Genomic DNA, 6,810 nt, shown 5'->3' with positions numbered 1-6,810 from the left:
TGATCTCATATCGCATAGTGTAGGAAACAACACTTTAATTAACACAACCAATAAAATCTTTAGAATCAGTTATGGGGCTGCGCGTTGCACTTAAATTGATTGGGGGAAAAATTGCGCTTGCGTGTCATGTGCCTGTCTGTCAGTGGGAGGAAGCCACGCCCTATTTTGGAGCTCCCACCCCGTTTTGGAGTTCCGCCCCACCGCCCATTTGGAGATCTCCAGGCTGCAGTTATACCCTTCTCGGATTTTCAAGTCACAAGCAAGTCTTCAAGTCATATCCCAAGTCCTCAAAGAGTTAAAGTTAATGAGATAATAAGTTGACTAATTAAATGATGATTGTGCATTGGTGATGAACACCTGCTGTTATTGAGAATTACAGAGGATCAACTGTTGATGTTTTATTGGTTAAAATTGGTACCACCATCATGGAGATCAGTGTTTGCTTTAGTTGAGCTCTTGACCCTTGACTCCAGTGTTAGATATCTCTCTGTAACAATGCATGGAGTGTTGTAAAGTAGGGAGATCAGTACTGTACAATGAACAGATAATATGCTGTATTTATGCTGAGATGATAATCAAAAGTTGGTCTAGGTTTTGCATAATCAACACTGTGGAAAAAAAGTGCTGCTCCTGAATTTTAAGTATGCAATGCATTAATACACAATACATTTTTTTTTAGTCCATATTTAGTTAGACACACAAAGACATCAAGAACCAGCATATGAATCTCAACAATGGTGGCAAGCAACAAAATGTTTCATGCATGCTGGGTAACACCATAGTAAAAACTCCCATCATGCACTGCAGTATGAAAAATTATTGTCACCACTGTTGAGGATCATATGATAAGTGTCCATGTCTAAAAGCCTGATCTGAAATAAGTCTCTTTTTCAATATTGAAGCATTATGGTGGCATGTTTAATAGCACTTTTTTTTAGTTCAGTGATAGCTGAGTGTGAGGTCAATAAAACAAAAAGAGAGACCATTTCATGATGTTTATTCATCATGCTTTATAGGCAGAAAGTGCAAGCTCACCTGCTTTTTCAAGCTTTGATTCAGCAATGCATAAATGCTTACTATAGACCAACATTGTAATTGCTTAAAAGCAAATTACTTTGAATTAATGAAAGGGTCAAGAGCTCAAGTAATGCAAACACTGATCTCCATGGATGGTGGCATGATTTTAACCAATAAAAACATCAACATCTGATACGGTCTGTAATTCTCAGAAACAGCAGGTGTTCATAGGACTAATGCAAAATCATTCTGTATTTAAATTATAGTCATACACTTGTTAACTTATCTCATATCGTCAACTTTAACTCTTTGAGTGACTTGGTATATGACTTGATATATATATCAGAGGTGGAACTTTCAAGTCATATGTGCAAGTCTTTATATATATATATATATATATATATATATATATATATACTATATATATATATCTATATATATATATATTATATATATATAGTCGGAAATTATATAAAGTCAGAAATTATGTAAAGACAAGATAAACCCAAAAGTTCCACCATTTCACTCTTTATGTTGTTCATCAGTGGTGCCAAAGTTTGATTTACAACTGCTGTCCATGGTGCTGAATCCACATACTGGTTTTGATGCATAAAGACAATTTATAAAAATGTCAAAAACTCAAAAGGTATCAGATAGCACAATATTGTCCTTTCACAGAGTGCCTTAAGGCTCTAGAGCATGGGTTTTCAAACCTGTCCTTTGTACTGGCACATTCTGTATTTCCCCTGATCCAACACAACAACATGCACCTTAAAAAAAATTAAATTCAAATCTGCTCCTGATCGATTCACTCAGGGTCCTTTGTCCTCAGATAGAGGAAACATGAAACCCTGCAGAGCTCTCAGTATCAGACACTGTATCCTTCCACTACGGTGGGCATCTTTTCAGTGTGATTTAATGATGATCTTCAGTCAGGGGTGATTGGAGGGAGGGTCAGTAAAGCTGTTCTCATTACGGATAACGAATCTGAACTAAAGAGGCAGTAACTAAAGCCAGACAGATGTAGAGACAGAATAGATTCACACAGAGATCATTCAGCCAGACAAAGAAGACTGTACTCATAGTCACAATGAAGATCCTCCTACATCTTTCTTCCATCTTCTCTACCAATTGATCTCACGTGTCAGAGCTATTTCTCTTCTCTTACTGCAGTACAGATGCTGTTTTCGATTCATCACGCATAGATCTGATCACAATATCAATCTGATTGACAGCTGCAGAAAAAGACACATTGATGTCACTGGATATCTGGAGGAAGTGTTCTGGTTGATTCTGGAACTTTGGTTCAGTGCCTCTGTTAAAATATATGGCCAAATATACCTGGAGTGGAGAACAATATAAATGATAAGAAACACAACGGAATGGATAAATGATGGGAAAATTCACATTGTTTCAAAACAAAGAGGGTAAACCTCATGATCTACCATCAGAGATTTGAACGACGCGTGATGCTGGAGAATACTGGATTCGGTGTTCTTTACAAGTGGGGTATAGATATGACTTTTTTACATGGAAAACGGTCCAGTCATTTTCAGATTAAAATTTCTGAACAGTAGAACAACTGAACATTTTAAAAGCCTTTATCAAAGTAAAATATATTTCTCTTTGTGGATGGACAGATTTATATGGTAAAGTGACAAAGGGAGTGATGGTGAATATTGGAGAAACTGCCAATTTCAGTTGTGAATATACACAAAATCATATTAAATGATGTCACGATCATACTCAAAGAAGGAAAGAGACTCATTGAGACGATTTACAGCAGAGATGGAAGACCCGAAAGAAAGATATAGTATTTCTGATGACAAACAAAAAAATGTCTTCCATATGAAGATTTTTGCGGTGACACCAGATGATGGAGGAGTTTATTTATGTGGAGTTTGGATCAACAGACACCCGTTACAGTTACTACATTATTACTACTGTTGACCTGCACGTTAGTAGTAAAGTAAAATAAATTCTCAATCAAAAATCACATTTAAAAGTTTCTGAAGTTTGAATTTGTAGCAGAATTGAGTTTATATGATATTTGTGAGGAACAGAGGCAGGATAAAGTATTGTTGTTTGTGCGGTATACCAAATGCTGAAATATTTTAGAAGCACAATAAGTAATATACCTCTTTATTTAAAGTGCCTCCAGTAGTGAGACGTGAAGGAGAGCTCTGCTGAGATCTTCTGCCTTATGATTTCAATTATAAATCAAAGCCAAAGTCTCTCTGTAAGGGGAAGTGCTCCACTAGAGACAGAAAATCCTCTCAGTGGACCGTGAGAGAAGAGAAAGAGACCAAGACTGACAGATACGACTCTGAAAGATGACGTCACTGCAAGTTGTTACTTCACTGGGAGCATATCACTGCTCTGACAGCTCAGAGGATGCCTGGGAAATACTGGTGTGCAGTGACATTAGAAAACAGAGTCTCAATTATCTTCACACTCATCTGATGGTCATCATGAACGAGGGTGAGGAAGGTTTCTTCATCTGAATATGTCAAACTCCTGATACCTGTGAATTGATCTTCTTGTGTTTGTAATCACTTCCAGAGCTGAACTTGACTAAGTATGAAGGAGAGACGACGATGTCAATCCAAGTCGTGCAAACATCAGGATGAGAAGATCAGAAAAGCTTCTGCAAAGCACATGAAGCCTCCATGTGTGTGAAGGATGGAGTTTCATTGGAGACGATCAGAGATGATCGATTCTCTTTCAGTGATGAAGCATGTGCTGGAGTCTTTACTGTGAACATCACTGATCTGAGTAGAAGAGGATTCTGGGATATACTGGTTGGAGCTCACATCACCACTAAAGTCCAGTCTCACTGTTAAAACAGGTAAGAAAATTTTAGATAAAATGTAGAGGTGTCTTTTGGGACAATGTTCATGATTGTTGCAATAAACAATTGACCACAAACATCAGAATAGCTTTACATTCTCTTTATATTCCTTCTTAAGTTTTATTCATTGTCTATGTTTATGTCTTTTACATGCTATTTATCTCTAGCGTTACTGTATAACTGTGTGTTTGTTTTATTTTCAGATTTCACCTTGCCCTCAACATTATTTGTGTTTCTTCAGCTCTTGTCCTGATTGGTGGATTCTCTCTGATTATGTGTAAACTGAACCTATTTTTTGTATTATGTTATATAAAGCAGATAGTAATCACTACTAGACTAACCCAATCCCTAAAAAATAAAGGCCCAAACTTTTGTCTGTCCAAAGGAGGGCAACCCAAAATATCTTCAGTGGGAAGTTTTATCTCCAGATGTGTTGGTGAATAGGGGACAGATGAGACTGGTGGACTGATTCAATTCTTGTGTTTCATCAGTTTTCTTAATTCTCCACATTCTGACTCTAATTACTGGAGCAGAACCACTTTTCATCCATCCCCGACAACACTCTCTACATTAAGTTTTCTTGTGAAGTATGTGATTACTGTCATGCATGATGGCTACACTCATCTCTTTGATGATACCACTCATCTCGCAGCTTACAGAGAGTTGCTAAGTTTGAATATTTTCAAACTGTGACTGTGTGTTTCAAGATCAAACAACGTGCCTCTCCAGCTATGCGGTTCTCTTTGCTGTTCTTGATCATAACCAAGAAGCCCTTTAGCCACGTGCAGGTGTGATAAAAAACAGGGAAACAGTTTCTTGAGCTTCAATGGACAGAGAAGTTTCCACTTCACAAAAAAACAGGCTATGAAGTCTTATTATGCGGAAATATAATTAATAGTTCAGTTTCAATTCTTTCTACTAAACTGTTTTATGCCAGGCATATTGACTAGAAGCTCATGATGAATGTGTAATGCTGGATGTTATGGCATCATGGGAAAGATATATATGCTCAAAACTACCAGCAGTCACATACAATATGCATTATAACATATCTGCTTGCTTTTCAAATGCACATAGATGCTTGGATGGTGGCAGTTGTTGATTATAGAACATATTGTATATTTTTTTGCCAATTTGCCATAATGACAATATACCACAAGGGCCATGAGGTTTAAGGCCAGTTTTCAATTCCTCCCTTTGTCCTGATATGGTGCTGAGTGTGGTGTGTACAGTTTGACATGAAAACACAAAGTTTGCGGGTCAATCAGAATTTGAACAGTAAGAGCAGTAAAGGGAAAATTTTCTGTGAAAGTATTCAATTACACTTGACCTGTTCTGACACAAAGGTAGTGTGAAGCCTTGTGAAGATTTGTAATACAGATCATGAAGCATATACAATTTTATTATTATTTATTTTTAAAGGGCACCTATTATGCCCCTTTTTACAATATCGGTTTGGTTTTGATTATCATGTCTATTGTGCTCACGTATTTTAAAGCCATATTAGTTTAAACTTCTGATAGACAGTTTTCTGAGCTAACATCCGTAGCACACATATAAAAAAATTGGCTACACACGGCATGTGAGTAATGTTACTAAAGCTCTCTTTCACACACGAGTTTATGTTAAAACACTGCATAAGTTACAAAAACACAGTCGGTTATGTTTGTGAAGGTAAACATCTGGGAAAGAATTTGTGTTTTTATTAGATCTGTGTATTTAGTGACATCAGCATATTACAGGATACAGCCTATACTGGTGTCTATGCTATTAATATGACCCAAAGAATAAAAATAAAAGCAGAGAATCACTTACCGCTCTGACTGAATAACATCTATAACCCATAAGAAGACATGTTTTAATTTGAATGCTGCTTTAATGCTCTAACATGAAGATAAACATAAAGTGTGCACCCAGGGTGGTGTCTCGCCAGGTTAGGCAGTGTCAATCAACAATCGGGCGGGCTTGTATATTGTGATGCTGTCACACTTACGGATTTTTGGTGGATCCGCTTGCTGTGATGCTGCTAATGATATATGAGAGATTGGAAAAGGAGCAGGTGGATTTTTTATCATTATAAGGTGGTTGTACACACACTGCCAACACACATTTATGTCCAAACAACATGTGAAAGTGAATATTGCATAACAGGTGCATTGTAAAACCCGCATTAGCAACTTTAACTCAAAACCGCTTGAGTAAAACAGATATCCTTAAAAACCTGACAAGTTAGGTTTACCTCAAACCGCTTGAGGAAAACCGATTGCCTTAAACCATTTTAAGTTTTAAAACTAACATGAGGTGCCATTAAAAGTGTAATATTACAATACACACAGTGAAGTAAAGTGCAACAGAATGTTAATATATTGTAAATAAAATACTACAGAGATATTGCTACAGAATAAACTCTGTAATCCGTGATAATTTTACCCCTCAGATGAAAAAAAAACATGGTTAAAATAATGGATATGTGCTGTTTGCTGTATTATATTTTACTGTTGTTTTTCTATATGTGCTGTTTGCTACCGTAAATGTTCTTTACTACTTTAACATTTTATTAGAGTATTCTTTAAGTAAGCGATGCATTTTTTTAATGCACGCAAGACGCCAAAAATAACTAACGCCATCACGCGACACGCAAATTACACACGACGCGCGGCGCTTTTACCACGCACGCGCATGCGCATAAAGACATACCTTACGCCACTTTGGCGCGATGCACGGTAAACACATACGGATCGACGCACGCATCCGCATGCGGACGCCACCGCTACAGTCTGCAGCGAAAAGTGCCCCCTTATATCATTGCTCTTTTGTTGTTTTTTGATTGCTTCCATTGTCCACATTTGCAAGTCGCTTTGGATAAAAGCCGCCTGCTAAAATGACTAAATGTAAAATGTTAAACCAATCAGAGTAGGTATAGGGCGGGCTTACATGTGCAG

This window comes from Cyprinus carpio, chromosome B1, assembly GCF_018340385.1.
Source record: "Cyprinus carpio isolate SPL01 chromosome B1, ASM1834038v1, whole genome shotgun sequence".
NCBI classification, from domain to species: Eukaryota; Metazoa; Chordata; class Actinopteri; order Cypriniformes; family Cyprinidae; genus Cyprinus; species Cyprinus carpio.
The sequence above is the reverse complement of the archived record's forward strand: the minus strand, read 5'-3'. Positions refer to the sequence as shown.